Raw genomic sequence first — 20,045 nt, 5'->3', positions numbered from 1 at the left:
TAGTGCCTCGGATTCTTTCGTATCTTATGAATTTGCGCATTCTTTTCAAACTATTTGCTATGCACTCGCGCAATCATTTCACGTAGATACTGCAGGAAGTATATCATTACTTGCTAATAAAATCTATAGGTATTGTGTCATAGAAATTGAAGGCTATAATTTTCTTGCTAACCTAATCCCTATCTCTTTGCCCAATTTAGATATTATTCTAGGCATGGATTGGTTGTCAAAGAACCATGCAGAACTTTTGTGTTACGAAAAGATGGTACGCATTCCTATTGAAGGGGAAGATCCTATTCATGTCTACGGTGAACAAAGGATCTTAAAAATAATCTCTTTCCTTAAAGCTCGTAAATTCATATCGAAAGGTTGTCCTATCTATCTGGCCTATATAGTTGACATCTCAAGAAAGGAGAATAAAACTGTAAATGATATTCCCATTGTTAACGAATATCCTGATGTTTTCCCCGATGATCTGCCTGGACTTCCTCCGGACAGGCAAGTAGAATTCCGAATTGACCTTGTGCCTGGTGCTGCTCTGATTGCAATGACTCCTTATCGTCCTGCGCCAGCCGAGATGAAAGAAATGATGATCCAACTGCAGGAATTACTTGACAAAGGCTTTATTCGACCGAGTACCACTCCCTGGGGTGCTCCAGTATTGTTTGTCAAGAAGAAGGACGGATCGATGCGAATGTGCATTGATTATCGTGAGCTGAATAAGGTGATCATCAAAAACAAGTACCCGCTACCTCGCATCGACGATTTTTTCGATCAACTTCAGGGTGTTAACTATTTCTCAATGATTGATTTGAGATCTAGCTATCACCAGTTGAAAGTACAAGAACAAGATGTACCGAAGACTGCTTTCCGTACTCGTTATGGGCATTTCGAATTCCTTGTCATGCCATTCGGTTTGACAAATGCTCCTACTGTATTCATGGATATGATGAATCGAGTATGCCGCCCAATGCTCGATAAGTCTGTCATCGTATTCATTGACGATATTCTAATCTATTACAAGTCTGAAGCTGATCATGCCGTTCATATTCGTGAAATCTTAGAACTTCTTCGAAAGGAGAAACTTTATGCTAAATTCTCGAAATGTGAATCTTGGCTTCGTCAAGTTCAATTTCTCGGCCATGTTATTTCTAGTGACGGTGTATCCGTATATCCTATCAAAATCAAAGCCATTCAAAATTGGGAAGTGCCCCGTAATGCTTCCGAAATTCGAAGTTTATTAGGTCTTGCGGGATATTACCGGAGATTCATTAAAGACTTTTCTCGTATAGTCGTACCTCTCACGAGTCTTACACGGAAGGAAGTGAAGTTCGAATGGGGTGAAGCCCAAGAAAAAGCTTTCTCAACTCTAAAAGATCCTTTGACTCATGCTCCCATCTTATCACTCCCAGAAGGTAATGATGATTTCTCCGTGTATAGCGATGCTTCAAGATTGGGACTCGGTTGTGTGTTGATGCAGTGTGGTAAAGTGATAGCCTACGCCTCAAGACAACTGAAATATTATGAAAAGAATTATCCCACCCATGATCTTGAACTCGCTGCAGTGATATTTGCCCTAAAACTTTGGAGACATTACCTTTTTGGTACGAAATGTCAATTGTTTACCGACCACAAGAGTCTCAAGTATATATTCAGTCAACAAACTCTGAATATGAGACAACAACGAGCCATGAAGCTTATCAAAGATTATGACTGCGAAATCATGTACCATCCTGAAAAGGCTAATGTGGTTGCAGATGCACTTAGCAGGAAGGTTTATCGTAATAGTATGTGTTATACTATTACTCACACTACGGTGAAGTTCACTATTCTTGATGAACTAGAAAAGTGGCAAGTTGAGGCCTTAATCCCAGAAAATGTGAAGAAGGAAGGAATGGTACATTATGCTGATGTTTTACTTGATGATCCACAAGGATTAAAAGTATTTAAGAATTCGATATGGATTCCAAAGATTGGTGGATTAAGACAGAAGATTTTAGATGAAGCTCATAAGTCTAAGCTGTCAATACATCCTGGTACAAGTAAAATGTACAATGATGTAAGAGCTGATTATTGGTGGCCTAGATTAAAGAGAGACATTGGAAGATATGTACAGGAATGCTAAGTATGCTTACAATTCAAAATAGAGCACCAAAAGCCTTATGGAACCCCAGAAAGTCTTAGTTTTCCTGTACGGAAGTGGGAAGAGCTATCCATGGATTTTATTACCAAATTGCCAAGACTGCTAGACAACATGATAGCATTTGGGTAATCATCGACCACCTGACTAAGAGTGCACATTTTCTCGCCATGCGTGAAACGGCTCCGATAGAGAAATACGCACAAGTATACTTGGATGAAATTGTTGCAAGACATGGTGTGCCATTAAAGATCATTTCCGATCGCGATACTCGCTTCACTTCTCACTTTTAGGCGAGTATGCAACGCGAATTGGGATCTCAAGTTGCTCTCGGCACTGCTTATCATCCCCAGACAGATGGTCAAACGGAGAGAATAATCCAAACAGTAGAAGATATTCTTCGTGCATGTGTCTTGGAGTTTGGTGGTAACTGGGATAATTACTTACCGCTTGTCGAATTTTCGTATAATAACAGTTTCCACACTTCAATCAAAATGCCACCATATGAAGCATTATATGGTCGCAAATGTCGTACGCTGTTATGTTGGCATGATGTAGGACAGAAGATCCTTGGAGGCCCTGAAATGATTCAAGACACCACCGACAAGATTCAAATCGTACGAGAAAGAATGAAAGCAGCCCAGGATCGACAGAAGTCCTATACAGAAAAGAGAAGACGACCTATAGAATTCCAAGTGGGTGATTTCGTGATGCTGAAGGTATCCCCATGGAAAGGCCTTATGCGATTTGGGAAAAAAGGAAAGTTGAGTCCTAGATTTGTTGGTCCTTTCAAAATCATCCACAGAATTGGAAAGCAAGCATACTGCTTAGAATTATCTGAAGATTTGGCAGGTATTCATGATGTGTTTCATTTAAGTTATCTGCGCAAATGCTTGAGCATCTACTGTAACATCCCAAAAACACAGTCTGAAAATTTCGTTTAGTAATAAAACCATATTCATCAACGTCATATAAGAATCATAAACAATGTATATCAAAATATCATAACAACTGTCAAACATATCAGAGTATAAACATCCCAGGCTGAACAAATGGTGTGTGCACTACATCGGACCCGAAGTCCGGAACTAACTACATCGAACGAAGTCCGGAACTGACTGGGACCCCGTCCCCTGGATCGGACCGAAGTCTAAAACTGACTGAACATAGCATATCATAAACATATCAACTAGCATGAATACATATAGTGCATACTACATCAAAACAGAGTCCGGAACACATAACACAAAACATGCCTGAATCACAAAGACATCAAGCACCCTAACTACTGCATCGGACCGAAGTTTGGAACTAACTGAACATAGCATAACATAATCATAGCATATAATATAAACACATATATTGCATACTGCATCGGACCATAGTCCGGAACACATAAGTCATCTATATCACAATGACACCAAGCATAATGAACTACTGCATCGGACTGGAGTCCGGAACTACTGCTAATTAAACGGGTCGGCATTGTGGCCTTAGACCCGTTCCTACTGGAAGGAAACTCACCTCACACTGCTGAAGTCCTGTAGACACAATCCCACACTGATGAAGTACCGCAGACTCAACCCAGCTGCTGGATGACAGATTCCCGAATTGTCAACACCAAAATAACACCAAATTAATAATTGGGTTCTAACACATAGCTATAAATACATGCTTTGGATAATTACTACATTACCCCTAGCTTGGCTTACCCAAGCCCAAGGTCAACTAAGGATCAAAGCCCAACATATGGCCCAATTTTCCAAATTGGGCCCAAACCTCTACATGGACTCCCCTTAAGGCCCAATTATCCAGTCCAGTCCAACATGTCTCATTCTAGGGGCCCAACATCATACAACCATCTAGGCCCCAACTATGGCCTAATTTTCCAAATTGGGCCCAATCATTCATATGGGCCTTACCCTAAAGCCTAACTAATTACTCTAGTCCATTTAATTATTCTTGGATGGCCCAACACAAAGCCCAAGTGAAATTAGGGTTTCACATAAAATGACAATTAGGGTTAAGTGTTTCTCACTTAACCCATTAAGGGATTATCCCACTAAGTACGTAATCCATTAAGTCCATTATTGCTTAGATTAATTTCTGCCAATGATTGTTATTTAATATTTCACTTATTAATTAAGTCTCGTTTGCATCCTGAAAAATTCTCAAATATTAGGATTTTCTCAATTAGCCCATTAAGGACTTGATCCATTAATTCATTTACTCTACTATATAAATGGCATGGAATAATTTGGGCTTAATTCACAATCCAATCCAAATGGCCCAAAAGTGGGTCCAAATAAGTCCAAAGCCCAAATACTCATAATTAGGGTTTTCCACCCAAAATTGGCCCAATAGGCCCAAAACCAATCTCTAAGCCCATTAGGGTTTGCTAGCGGGACACCACCCACTACCGCCTCGGGTAGTGGTGGTCAATGGCGGCTGACGACGGTAGCCACCACCCTAAGGTGGTGGTTTTCCATTTATTTTCATTAATCTTTTGGAAATTACAATTGCAATGCTTTATACACACACACTAACTAACACACACACACACAACCACCCTAGTGGTGGTCGGCGGTGGTACAAGGGAGCAGCCATCACCTCACGGTGTTGCCGATGGTTGATCTTGATCTTTTTCCGGCAGCAAGACACTCAAACAAAATAACACAGCCACATACACTGAAATATTTGCCCAAAATGGAAGCACAACCACCCACCGGTGGCGCTTGCGGCGACGAAACCTCCGGGGAGACGTCAGCAGCGCTAGAAAAGTAGCAGCAGCGGCGGTTGCGATGCTAGCCACCACCCAATGGTGGTGGCGGTGATCTTTCTTGTCCTTCAGCCAAGCAAACGAATAGCAACCACAAAACGGTGGCAGCTGCGGTGCTTCTAGTAGCCGTAATGGCGGTTCCGACTCCTCACAAGAAGATACTCACGCCGACATTTCCTTCCAACCACAGTCATACGACGCGTCCCGCTTGTGGTTCCATGAGCTCAGCCGCCCACCACGGTGGCAGATAAGCCTTCCTAGCGACTTAAATTAACAATAAAATACACAACATCCGGCTCCGATTCTCGGCCTCACCACACATCGGAAATGGAAGCGGTGACAGCAGGGGCTCACATGGCGGCCACAACTGACCAGAAAACATGCATGGCGGTCGGGATATGGCGATAGGGCAGCGGTGACGGGGTGCCAGCACCGGAGAATGGAGAAGGAGAGTGGTGGCGGCGTTGCAAATCGAAGAGTGGGAAGGGAAATGGCGATCGATTCTTAGGGGTTGGCGGCTGCAACCTTTTCTTTAGGGATAGGGTTCCCGTAAGAATATATACCCGATGCCTCTCTAATTCTTTTCCATAATACTAGGATCGGCCCCTCCTTCCCTTTGTTATCTCAAAATGAGTCCATAATTTACCCATTTAACTCTGACCTCAAAAATCCTTTTTCAAATCAAGCCCCATAAATTACCAAACATACCCTTGCTTCTATAATTCTTCTCAAAACAACTCTATAACTTACTAAACAACCCCCAGTATCAGAATTCTTCACAATTCAGTCCGGGAATTACATTTATTAATTAATTAATTTGTTTATTCATTAAATGGGGTGTTACAACTCTCCCCCAATTAAATTAGATTTCTCCCTCGAAATCATTCCTTACCATTCCTTACACACTAACTACTCACGCAACATGGCCATAATCTTGGGTACACCCTAGCCTTCTCCGGGTAGCTGTGACCAAACATTGCAAAGCCCTAACATCTGCAGGCGGACTAATCCCTCGCAACAAGTTCACATCTACTTCCTCTGGACCCTGATGTCCTGAGATGCTCTGAATCCCTGACAGACCACTCATACTAGGTCATTATTGCCGAATCCGGTCCTCTTGTCTCTCAGCTGACTACCCATCTCGTGATAACTCAAGGCTCCCACTAGAAAAATAGAATCACCACTCCATTATCCTTGTGATTCACTTATACTTTGCCAATGCTCAACTATTTCCACTGTGAGTGACTTGTCACTATCCATTTCAACCAGTTATTCTATCCGCACTTGCAACCTAAACACAATTACTAACACCGCCTAAACACTGAAACTGTACAGACACTGAACTGCTCGAAGCAGTATGTTGCCACATGGCTACTTCCCCAAATCTATATCTAGGCCTTCATGATCTCAACTGATTCGCCAATCATCTGAAATATCGGGTTCCATCCCGACTGCGGAGCCAAAGGGCTCCCTACTTAGTTGCCTCATACAACTTCTGAACAAATTCCTTTTCTAGAACTAGTTGCACTAGTTACCATGCCACTGAGGCTCTAATAACTTGTTGATATAATTGATCGAGTCCATACGTCGAGTCCTGACGTCACCAAACCCAAGGCTAAAAGTGATTGCTACATGACCACCGGTAGCCTTATGCCATAATGACCTTAAGCAGTCCATTGCTTCTTTGCTCTCTTCTCTGTAGTGGCGCTTCTATCATCTTATCATTGGCTTAACCAAGTCTAATCCGTCTGAGAAACTCCGAAATCCAATATTTGGATTTCCATATCCTCACTGCTATTCCCGAACTGGTGGGTACTACTACCCTTCCCGTGTCCTAACGACGCACTCACGCTATCTAATAACCTAGTGAATGCTACGGCTACACCCATAGACTTACAACACTTTATCACTATCTGCTGCTAGTGAATGCTACGGCTACTCCCGCAGACTTACAACACTCTAACACTATCTGGCTGCTAGTGAATGCTACGGCTACACCCGCAGACTTTCAACACTCTAACTCTATCTGGCTGCTAGTGAATGCTACGGCTACACCCGCAGACTTACAACACTAACACTATCTGACTGCTAGTGAATGCTACGGCTACACCCACAGACTTACAACACTCTAATACTATCTATATTGGGTCGAATACGCGCTTGACCTGTACTCAGCTGAACTCATGTCCTGACTGGAATCCCCAATCGAATTCCCTAAGGCTTGCTGACAAACATTACGGGAATGCAATCTCCTTATTGGTAAGTTTTTCCGAACTTCCATATCACACTCTCCTCGAACCATACAACCACATGGGCTGTCTTCCTTTAAGACAAGGATGCAAAACTTATCCTAGTCTCAAAAATGCTCTCGCTTCTTGAATTCTTGGGAGATTCTCCCCCACTTTGATTCAGCTAATGCCTTACAACATACCAAACTGGAAGAATTCCCAATCCTTCTCACCACCCATGACCATCTGCTGGAACTCACGCTTATCTGTGCTAGGGTTTCAACACCAGCTAATCCAAAAGATCACATGACTTCTAAAATTCGAATAAATCTCCGGTAATATCCCGCTAGACCTAGGAAGCTCCAAATCTCATATGGAGACCTCATAATCTCCCACTGCATCACAACCTCTATCTTGGCCGGAACGACTAGAATACCCTTCTGATTGACAAGGTGCCCAAGAAATTGCACCTCGCGCAACCAGAACTCACAATTGAAGAACCTTATGAAAATTCTCTCCCTCCTCAAAGTCTCTAGCACCTCCCTCAGGTGCTTCCCGTGCTGCTCCACAATCTTGGAATAAACCAAGATGACGTTGTACTTCCTAATCCCGCAATCTGGGGGATTGCTCTATCACTATTCGCTAATGCTTCTCGGTATGCAATTGGCATATGACATCTCTTAAAAATATAATTCAGACACAAACTGAGGATAACTCAGGGTTACACTTACTCAAACCTCTGGAACGAAAGGCTCCCTTGTGCAGTTTCCTGCAAGTGCTGCACCGAATCTGGTCCTGCTAGTCTCTCGAAAGCTAATCTGAAATCTACGGTCTCCTCCCGAGACCCCTCACTATAAGCAACTGATTTGGTTCCCTCTTACCAATGTGCTCCAAGTCCATATCCCGAACTCAAGCTCTAGAAGTCATATCATTCAGGGTCTTGCACCCCGAGATACTCACGATCTCCATGCTACCATTCTACAGTATGTTCTGGTAACTTACCTTCTTAAATTCCTCATCTGTTGCATACTATGGTACCATATAAGCTCTCTCCCTGAGACTTGGCAGTGATCTCTGCCACAGTCTCAGTCATCTGGTGGAGATCTAACAACTCTTGCGCCAACTGTTGCGCCTCAATCGTCGGGGCACACTCTGCCCAAAATCTGGTCTAAAAGTCATCTCATGACATAACATTAACCGCATCATCACTCAACTCACCACCAACTTCTTCCTATAAATCTCGTGCTCTACCCCGCTGGAGATAGGAAGTAAGTCAGATCTTGTCTCCTTTCGAGACAACGTCTGGTACGAAAAGTGTTGGTGACATTTGCCAACCATCTGCTGCTAACAATGGGATCCCTAACCCCCATGACAATCTGAAGCCTCATAAACTCTGAATTTTCCGAAACATCAATGTATGGGTCTCTATCATGACTGTTATCTCAGTGCATAATGCATTTGGCCTCTCATCACAAATCTCTATAATGCCCTCCTTGATCACACTAAGGATCACAGGAGTCTGGTCAATGATAATACGCGTAATTCTCAGATGGAATGAACTCCTTCATCTGATCATCAATCTGCCTGGCTCTAGAGTCCGATCCTGATCCCTCGTCGACACCAGAACTACCATCTGGTCTACCACGTAGCGTCACTATACTGGGTAATATACCATCACTAACATCACAATACTCATCCAAACTCATGGGATCTCACACACTACAAGTTCCCTAGTCTTATCTCAGCCTTCCTTGATTCGAGTACGGATCCTCTAACTTTCAGTAGTACGGGCCCATACGACCTCCCACATCTATACGTACTTTCCTCAAGTACTGCCTCGACTCCACCAAGTCACTTCTACTACTACTGATCTCTGCTACTCTCATCCTAGGCTTGCCCTAGGGAAATATCTGACTCCACCAAATCCAGTCCTCAGCTGTTGAAGGCCTCCTTGTAATGCCAATTAGCCATCACCCGAATACCATCACATGTGACGAGGATCAAATAATCCTTCGAGTAAAAGACTCGTCCCTACAACGGTTAGACTTAAACAAGAGTTGTGCAATAGGGCAAAATCTAGCACTCTGAGATTATTCAACCCTAATCACATGTGACGTGACGTATTCACCTAATGGTTAACTCCCATCACTCTGAGTCCCACAAAGCACAAAGCAAGCAGCATTCAGACACAAGAGACTACTCAAGCAACTCTATCCTCATAACAAGAAATTGTACTACCATACAATGCTAAGCTCATAATATCAGGTATAACCTAAACAGGCTATCCTACAGCTGTCTACTCAATACTAGCATGTTGTTCTACTGAAACTGGAACTGATATACATAACATAGTCTTGTATGGGTAATTTGGGAGTACTTACTTGAGCTCGGCTGATTGCATGCACCATACCCTTTTCTCTTTTTAAAATTCTTTTCGCTTTTTCTAAAACTCTTTTCCTTATACCTTTTCTAAAATTGTTTTCTTTTCTCAAAATCTTTTTCTAAACATGGTTTTTCTCTTGAAAACTTTATACCACTTCCTTAGTTAGAGTTCAGACACACCCGAAAGTGTGCCCAAATCCCTCAAACCAAGGCTCTGATACCAACTTGTAACATCCCAAAAACACAGTCTGAAAATTTCGTTTTAAATCAGTAATAAAACCATATTCATCAACGTCATATAAGAATCATAAACAATGTATATCAAAATATCATAACAACTGTCAAACATATCAGAGTATAAACATCCCAGGCTGAACAAATAGTGTGTCCACTGCAATCTTCTCGAGCTCCTCTTTTGAAAACTGAGTACCTGAAACCAAAACTGAAACTGTAAGCACAAAGCTTAGTGAGCTCCCCCAAACTACCACATACCATACAATAACATATAAACACGTATTGGGCCTTGCCCACTGCATCGGACCGAAGTCCGAAACTGACTGGCACCCCGTCCCCTGCATCGGACCGAAGTCCGGAACTAACTGCATCGGACCTGAAGTCCGAAACTAACTGCATCGGACCGAAGTCCGGAACTGATTGTGACCCAGTCCCCTGCATCGAACCGAAGTCCGAAACTGACTGAACATAGCATATCATAAACATATCAACTAACATGAATACATATAGTGCATACTGCATCAGAACAGATTCCGGAACACATAACACAAAACATGCTTGAATCACAAAGACATCAAGCACCCTAACTACTGCATCGGACCGAAGTCCGGAACTAACTGGACATAGCATAACATAATCATAGCATATAATATAAACACATATATTGTATACTGCATCAGACCATAGTCTGGAACACATAACTCATCTGTATCACAAAGACACCAAGCATAATGAACTACTGCATCGGACTGGAGTCCGGAACTACTGCTAATTAAACGGGCCGGCATTTTGGCCTTAGACCCATTCCTACTGGAAGGAAACTCACCTCACACTGCTGAAGTCCCGTAGACACAATCCCACACTGATGAAGTACCGCAAACTCAACCCCAGCTGCTGGATGACAGATTCCCGAACTGTCAACACCAAAATAACACCCAATTAATAATTGGGTTCTAACACATAACTATAAATACATGCTTTGGATAATTACTACATTACCCCTAGCTTGGCTTAACCAAGCCCAAGGTCAACTAAGGATCAAAGCCCAGCATATGGCCCAATTTTCCAAATTGGGCCTAAACCTCTACATGGACTCCCCTTAAGGCCCAATTGTCCAGTCCAGTCCAACATGTCTCATTCTAGGGACCCAACATCATACAACCATCTAGGCCCCAACTATGGCCCAATTTTCCAAATTGAGCCCAATCCTTCATATGGGCCTTACCCTAAAGCCCAACTAATTACTCTAGTCCATTTAATTATTCTTGGATGGCCCAACACAAAGCCCAAGTGAAATTAGGGTTTCACATAAAACGAAAATTAGGGTTAAGTGTTTCTCACTTAACCCATTAAGGGCTTATCCCACTAAATACTTAATCCGTTAAGGACTTAATCCATTAAGTCCATTATTGCTTAGATTAATTTCTGCCAATGATTGTTATTTAATATTTCACTTATTAATTAAGTCTCGTTTGCGTCCTGAACAATTCTCAAATATTAGGATTTTTCTCAATTAGTCCATTAAGGACTTGATCCATTAATTCATTTACCCTACAATTTAAATGGCATGGAATAATTTGGGCTTAATTCACAATCCAATCCAAATGGCCCAAAAGTAGGTCCAAATAAGACCAAGGCCCAAATACTCATAATTAGGGGTTTCCACCCAAACATGGCTCAATAGGCCCAAAATCAATCTCTAAGCCCATTAGGGTTTGCTAGCGGGACACCACCCACTACCGCCTCGGGTAGTGGTGGTCAATGGTGGCTCACGGCGGCGGCCACCACCCTAAGCTAGTGGTTTTCCATTTCTTTTCATTAATGTTTTGGAAATTACAATTACAATGCTTTATATACACACTAACTAACTAACTAACACACACACACAACCACCCTAGTGGTGGCCGGCGGTGGTACAAGGCAGCAGCCACCACCTCACGGTGGTGGCGATGGTTGAGCTTGATCCTTTTCCGGCGGCAAGACACTCAAACAAAATAACATAGCCACATACACTGAAATCTTTGCCCGAAATGGAAGCACAACCACCTACCGGTGGCTTTGGCGGCGACGAAACCTCCGGGGAGGCAGCAGCAGCAGCGGCGGTTGCGATGCTAGCCACCACCCAGTGGTGGTGGCGGTGATCTTTCTTTTCCCTCAGCCGAGCAAACAAATACCAACCACAAAACGGCGGCCGTTGCGGTGCTTCTGGTAGCTGTAACGGCGGTTCCGACTCCTCACAAGAAGATACTCATGCCAACATTTCCTTCCAACCACAGTCATACAACGGATCCCCCTTGTGGTTCCATGAGCTCAGCCGCCCACCACATTGGCAGATAAGCCTTCCTGGCGACTTAAATTAACGATAAAATACACAACGTCCGGCTCCGATTCTCGGCCTCACCACACGTCGGAAATGGAAGCGGTGATAGCAGGGGCTCACATGGCGGCCACAACTGACCAGAAAACGTGCATGACGGTCGGGATATGGCGATAGGGAGGCGGTGACGGGGTGCCAGCACCGGAGAATGGAGAAGGAGAGTGGTGGCGGCGTTGCAAGTCGAAGAATGGGAAGGGAAATGGCGACCGATGCTTAGGGGTTGGCGGCTGCAACCTTTTCTTTAGGGATAGGGTTCCCGTAAGAATATATACCCGGTGCCTCTCTAATTCTTTTCCATAATACTAGGATCGGCCCCTCCTTCCCTTTGTTATCTCAAAATGAGTCCATAATTTACCCATTTAACCCTGACCTCGAAAATCCTTTTTCAAATCAAGTCCCATAAATTACCAAACATACCCTTGCTTCTATAATTCTTCTCAAAACAACTCTGTAACTTACTAAACAACCCCCACTATCAGAATTCTTCACAATTCAGTCAGGGAATTACATTTATTAATTAATTAATTTGTTTATTCATTAAATAGGGTGTTACATCTACGATGAGACAGTTCCATTATCCGAGGTGAAATTGGATAATAAGTTAAGATATGTTGACGACCCTGAAGAAATCATGAATGAAAGAACAACTAAGCTACGCAATAAAGAAGTAGAATTGGTGATTGTTAAGTGGAAACACCATCGAGGCCCAAACTATACTTGGGAGAATACGAATGAGATAAAAGCAAAGTATCCCCATTTATTTTAATCGATGTAATTTCAGGGACGAAATCCTCAAAAGGAGGAGGTATTTGTAACATACACGTTTTAAATTCGAGCTTTGTGATGAATAAAATTGTGAAATACTATGCGAAATAGAGTGTTGAGTTCTAACAAGATGGTTTTTATTAGAAATGAAGTAAAACTATGTTTAGAATCACTCAGAAAATATTGCAAGTCTTATGAGATTCCAATTAAAAGCCAAATAGTGAAATTAAGCGAAAATATAAAATTTTAAATAAGTAAAATTTTATTATTTGATGTTGTAGAGAATCTCGTTAGAAACTTGTAGGCGAAAACCTCGTCGAAATCCGAGTTATAACGAAGAAGTTATGACCAACCGAAGATCCGTGACAAAACCGGCACGGCGCCGAATGACGTAAAATGTGAGTTTTTGATAAACTAATTTTAGCCTTAGTAATCTAAATGAAATTTTTAGTATTCATTAAACCAAGAAATTCGATAAAAAGAACGCCAAAATATGACTTCGTATGAGGAAATTATGATTTTTCGAAGTTTCAACTTAGCAGTAGACAGCTAAAAACTCGAATTTTAGATCGAGCGATATTTGATCGATACATCCTAAACGAGAATCAAAGGTCTCGTCATTTGTAGTAACACGGTAAAAAGTCTGACGAAAACGGATGTCGGATGAAGAAGTTATGAATTTGTAACGGATTTTCCTGTCCTGGCCTGTTAAAAATAATAATATTAAAAATACAGTCAAAATTAGCCAATGAATTCCAAACGAAAGTTGTAGAGCGTAATTTTAGCTACGCGTGCATATAAAGAACGTAAAAAACGAAGCTCGTATGTGAAAGTTATGGATTTTAGAAGTTTGGGGCTCAAAATTCGAGAAATCTCGCATGAACAGTGTCAGTCACGTCACCTCGCACGAAGCAGCAGCGTCACCGGAGATGTGGCCCAATCCGAAGCCGGCGCGTGTTTCAAGTTGATTTGTCCGAGGCCGAGGTCCAATAAGATTTGGACACGCCTCGCATCGGTGGCCAATCCGATGCGAGCCACGTGCCTCGCCTCGCATCCGACGCCCCGCTCCGAGAAAGCCACCGAGCTACTTCGTCACCGCTTCATGTCCGAGCCTCGCATGCATGCCAACTCCCCTCCTCTTGCTTCGTGGCCTTCACTCCAGCAACCGTGTGTCCCTTTTGCCAGCGCACCTCCGAACCTCGGCCCTATAAATAGAGACCTGTGAACCCTCCCAGCTAAAATTAGAAAATTGACACTTTTTCACCCTAATTCCTTATATTCACTATTTTGGCTTTTCCCGAAGCCCCGATATCAATTTTAGCACCCGAAACACGCCCCGAGACCCCCGAGAAGCCCGAAAATTTTATCTTTTTGGTTTTGAAGCCCTAGCTTCGCAGAGCCCGATTTTCAATTAAGCTCCTAGTTTTCAACATAGAAAGTCATATTTAAAGCCGAAGTGCTATCCAAATTATTATTTAAACCCCTGGTTAACTTAAGGTGAGTTCAATATATAGGAACAATTGTATGTTATGTGTTATATGTGCTATGTACTTTTCAGTGTTATTATTCTGAGTTATTTTCCCGTGTTATTTTATTCGCTATGTTTATAGCAATTGTAATATCTTTGACCATGTGATCAGTGAAAGGATTTAGATTCACATTGGTACTAGTACGTAGCCTCTGGCCATGTAGATCATGTCTCCGTAAGTGAACTACTTCTATTCTAGGCATTGGCAAATGGTTAGACAGGACTATAAGCCTGAAATCTAACAAGATGTTAATCAGAATTTGCATGTCTTCTATGCCAGTTGGACCAAAGTTTTATTGATGTATATCAAGAATTGAAAAGTATATCTTTGAATAAAGTCTTTGATTGATATGAACGCTTGTCACATGATCTCACATATGTCTTGTTACTCCTCTTTGCTTTTGCCACATTGAAGTATATATATGGCATAACGTTATATTGTATCTATTATTGAACTCACTAAGCGTCACCGCTTACCCTATCAATGTTTAACAATTGCAGGTGATAAGTAACTAGTATGTTCACATACTATTGAACGATTTAGAATAATTTGTAATAGTACTTTTGTACTTCAGTTTATGTTTGTATAAATTACAATATCCTTGGTAGTTATGTAATATATAACACTTTGTAATAGACGGTTTGTATCCAATAGTTTGTAATCTCTTTATCAATGTAAAATATTGCTTTCAAGAATATGCAAGTAGCATGTTTTGGAGTAATGATATTGTGAAGTATGAAAGTTTGGGTCTTTCAAAAATACGAAAATTGGGGTCTTTCATATCTATTGCAAAAGTTTTTAATCGGTTTGAAATCATTTGTATAAAAACATAAAAGTCCTTGTGTTTTACTTATATTTCCCCCCTGAAAACATTAAAAACAGTGAAAATGTAGGGGTATAAACTCATTGTAGTATTTGTCCGTAACTGGATAACAAACTATAGAGATGACCCTTGACTTGGCGTACGCGGAACTAACGGTATCCTAATAATAGTTAAACACATAATTGTATTTAAATTAGTGAAACCATTAATTAAAGTATCGGAAAACACTTGTTTTGTGTTGGGAATAATTACCGAGAATCATTTGAAGTGAATGGGTGGATTTCCGGTCAAAGCTCAACTAAGAATCAGGTTCTCGGTCCTAATGAGTTTTCGGTCGGAACAGGTTTTCGGTTGAACATAGATTTTCGGTTCTGGACTGATTTCGATCACTTGAAGACATGAAGGCTGTTTTTGGTGTTCTTGGTGAAAATATAAAGATTTGAATGTTTCCAGTTGAAGGTATGAATGATTGTGGATGATCCTTGAGAGCAAAATGAGAGTGTTTTCAAGTGAAATGAGTGAGAAATGATCAAGTTTTCAAAGGAAAAACTTATATAAACTTTATTTATATAAAGTAAATTATTTTCTAACCCTCACGAACTTTTTGCTGTTTCAAGGAAAAATCTTGGTTTTTCGAGTGTTTTTGGTTCTGAAAACTTATATAAACTTTATATATATAAAGTAAATTATTTTCTAACCCTCACGAACTTAACGGAATAAGTAAAACTCAAATTTTATTTATAGGATTTGACTTTTATTAGCGTGGAAAGTATCGAGTTGTCACGTATTCATAATTTATACACTATTATCTGTTTGTTATATATTTTTAATGTTTTTTTAGGTTGGAGGCAGTGGTGCCACAAGAACCGCACTCCGTCCTCTGCCACATAAACGCCACATAAGTGTCATGTTAATTTTACCACACAAAATATGGTTCTTTGCCACACACTAGGTGTGGTATACCCAAGGAGGAGCATAGAGAGAAACAAATAAAGAGAGAAGATAGAGAGTAGGAGGAGTGCGACACTTTTTGGGTGAAAAGAAAGAAAATGTGGTTCTTACCACAAGGAGGGGACAGTGTTTTGGGTGCTGATGTTCTCCCATTGGTCTTATAATTAAAATTGTTTGATGTTTATGTAACCCACCATCTCACTTCCTCTATCTTATTATGTTGCCCACCACAATAGCAAAACAAATTCTAACATCATAAGACGAACCAAACCAATTTTCAAAAACTAGTTTTTTCACAAAAAATTGTAAAAACTATATATATATATATATATATATATATATATATATATATATATATATATATACACACACACACTAAATATATATATATACACACACACACACTAAGAGGGTGTTTGGATAAATTAGTTTATCGCTTATTAGCTTATTACTTATTAACTTATTGTTGTGGGAATAAATAGTTTTTGCAAAAGTGTTTGTGGTGAGAATAAGCAATAAGCAAGGGGAATGCTTATTAAAATCAACTTATTTAGCTTATTCCTACCATAATAAGCTGATTTTTAAGGATTCTTATCTAAACACCTACATTTAACTTTTTGTGGTGGTAATAAACAATAAGAAACAAGCACCCTCATTTTTTCATATCCAAACACCCTTTAAATGTAACTTATATGCAACCTGCAAAACATACCATAGAAAATACAATTCAAAATTAACATAAATTTGATCGGACTACAAACAAAATGGTTGATATACCCTCTCATAGCCAAATCATATTAGTATATTTTGATGATCGCTTCTATACAACACGTATTCAATAATAATAATAATAAAAGAATCAACCACACCCTAGCTTGGCTTAAATCAATCACAATAGAGAAGAGATGAGTAGTAAGTCAATAAATGATCTTTCCCAAACATCATTCTAAAGATATTCCCACTCAATCAAGTGAAAGATTGCATGAATTTGGCTTTTAAAGTTCAAACCTTATACACAGTGTGTCTTTGCTTCATTCATGATCAAACCCAAGAATGAGCAAGAATTGAAGGTTGTGAAGGTATGGGGAAGAAGACAGTGAGTGTGGTGATGCTTCGTGGTTGGTGAAGGTTGGTCAACGGATTTAACGAAAATGGAGTAATTAGAGGCTTACCAACCATTCCAGTTAACCTTCTAGGTTCTTGTTAATCAAATCTTTTGACAACTATAACCAAGTCTTCATCCCCATCTAAGAAAACCTAAAACCCACAATCATATTCCACCACCGATTTCGCAGATGAAGAAGGCAATAACCACAAGAAGAAAATGATATGATGACGAGGTAATAGAGTAGGTAGAGATAAAAGTTGTGTTCCATCTTATTTCTAGGCGTAATTGAGCAAATAGAGTAACAATGAGCAGTGGTGGAGGCCAAACCAAAGAAAGGAGTGGGGTTAGGTTAGATGGGAAAATGAAGTTGTTATTAAGAGCCGACGGAAATATATGTATATATGTGTGTGTGTGTGTGTGTGTATATATATATATATATATATATATATATATATATATATATATATATATATATATATATATATATATATATATATAGGAGTAGGATCAAATGAGAACACCCAAAAGGTTGAGAACGCGAGAACAAATCTGAATTATTTAAAAAACTAAATCTAATGTTATTATCGAATGAGCCATTTATGTAAAGTTTTAAAAGTTATAGGTATTAAAGTGTAACTTCAAATGGCGATGAGGGTATTATAGTAATTGGACCTTTACCATCGTTATATTAATTCCTATAATTCCTCAATCAGTCACCTGTTTCCTTCTATTTCCCGTCTCTCTCTTCATCTCTCTCTCTAAACCTAGGTACACCTCCACCCTACCTCATCGATCCACCACAAAAGGAAAAGAATGGTGGGACAGATTGGAATCGATGAAGCCAAAAAAGGGGAAAGGGAAACACGATCTCTGAATTGCTTTTGATCGGAAGGGAAGGATTCACGAACGGAGCAGGGATCGGGAAGCATAGTCAATTGGGGAATGTTCGATCCTTGTCTGCTCGAGTGACAATGAATGGAAATAGGTCAGAAATCATTTGGGATGCTCTCGTTTTTTTGTTTGATTTTAACAAAAATCGAAGAAGAATAAGAGAAGAACACCAATTTTCTTTTTCACTTTTCTATTTTGGAACAAGATCTCTGAATTGTTGTTGATTGGAAGAGAAGGATTCACGAAAAAGATCCAGAGATCAAGAGGTAAGCATTGAGTTATAATCAGTAATGATTATAAGACTTGATGTAGGTTGTGCACAGAAGTTTTAGTTATTAGATTCAAAGTAAAATTGTAATCAAATTCAAAGTAAAAGGTTGTGCACAAAAGTTGTTTGATGAAATGCGTGAGAGAGGTATTATTTTATGAATTTTAGTTATTATTTTGTGGATTTTTGCAATACTAATATGATATCTTCACTTTACACTTACATTCATCTTATTGAATATATCTAATATGAGAATTCAGAATTACACTAATTTTTTTCTGGGTAAAAAAAGGCATATGAATATGTTTTATGTGTAGTTATTTTTTTGGTTTCTCTTGATTATGAGCACCTTCAACCAAATTCATCACACAGTTGACCTTCCCTTTGAAAGATAGCCCAAACCTGGAATCATATTCATAGGAAAAGGTTGTGCACGAAAGTTGATTGAACTCAATGATATATGGGTTTTTGTGGAGGTCATTTGGAGTTGTTTGAGAAGATGAAAGGTGAAGAATTTAAGCTAGAGGAGAATGAAAAATTGTATTATGTTCTATATTTTTTTAGATGCAAGTTATATTATATTTTCATGAATTCATTTATGATAGAATATGTATTTAGTTATGAATAGCAGTATATTCATTTGTGAATAGTAGTGTATTCATTTGTGAATGAATGTATTTATTTATGATTAGTGGTATTCATTTATTCATTTGTAAATAGTGGAGTATTCATTTGTTAATAGCAATGTATTCATTTGTGAACAAAAGTGTAATGATGTGTGAATAAGTGTATTTATATATGATTAGAAGTATTCTTTTATCAAGAAATGATAATTTTTACACTCATTTTATTTTTAGTTGATTAAAAAAAAAAGAATTGGATTACTTGTAAATTAATGTGTATTCATTTGTGATTGAAGTAGTATCAAGTTTTTTGAAAAAAAAAATCTTTATGAATATAGTATTTATTTGGGGTTGGATTTATATTCATTTTTTAAGGAAAAAACGTGAAATAAGAGAAAAAAAAATTTTAGAAAAAAAAATTAATTTTTTTTTTCAGTTAAAATTTTTTTTCGTAAAATGTTTTTTATATTCCATTAACAAAAAAAAATAAAAAATTGAATATTTAGTTCTTTTTTGGTAACTGATCTTAAATTTAAGAGAATTTGATTGAATTTTTTTATTTTAATTTAATTAAAATATACAATTACTAACATGCCCTTATATATTGATTGATTCAGAATTATTCTTACATTCTCAACTTTTTAGATGTTCTTATTTGATCATTCCCATATATATATATATATATATATATATATATATATATATATATATATATATATATATATATATATATATATATATATATATATATATATATATATATATATTTGGCATTTAGGTTTAATAAGGTTGTCTTTTATTTTAAATTGAAATGAGTTTTGAAATTAATATAAATTGATATAGAAAACAAAAACTAATAAAATATTTAAATAGAAGTTATAAAAGTAATTTTAGATCTAATTTGTAACCAAAATGAGACTACAGTGACAAACAACGCAAAAAGTTAA

At 39.1% G+C, this 20,045-nt stretch overlaps 1 long non-coding RNA gene across 1 annotated transcript; it reads right to left on the bottom strand.

The window, feature by feature from the left end:
- Nucleotides 1-9,823: 9,823 nt before the first annotated feature.
- LOC145026474 (uncharacterized) lies at nucleotides 9,824-12,386 on the bottom strand. The gene is made up of 3 exons (XR_013674451.1): nucleotides 11,775-12,386; nucleotides 10,590-10,677; nucleotides 9,824-9,959 (listed from the first exon to the last, which is right to left on the bottom strand). It is a non-coding gene; the product is annotated as an uncharacterized LOC145026474 (long non-coding RNA).
- Nucleotides 12,387-20,045: the final 7,659 nt, after the last annotated feature.

Source organism: Lactuca saligna, chromosome 1 (genome assembly GCF_052625555.1).
Source record: "Lactuca saligna cultivar CGN05327 chromosome 1, ASM5262555v1, whole genome shotgun sequence".
Classification (NCBI taxonomy): Eukaryota; Viridiplantae; Streptophyta; class Magnoliopsida; order Asterales; family Asteraceae; genus Lactuca; species Lactuca saligna.
Note: the sequence above shows the minus strand (reverse complement) of the source record. Positions and strands in the feature narration are given on the sequence as shown.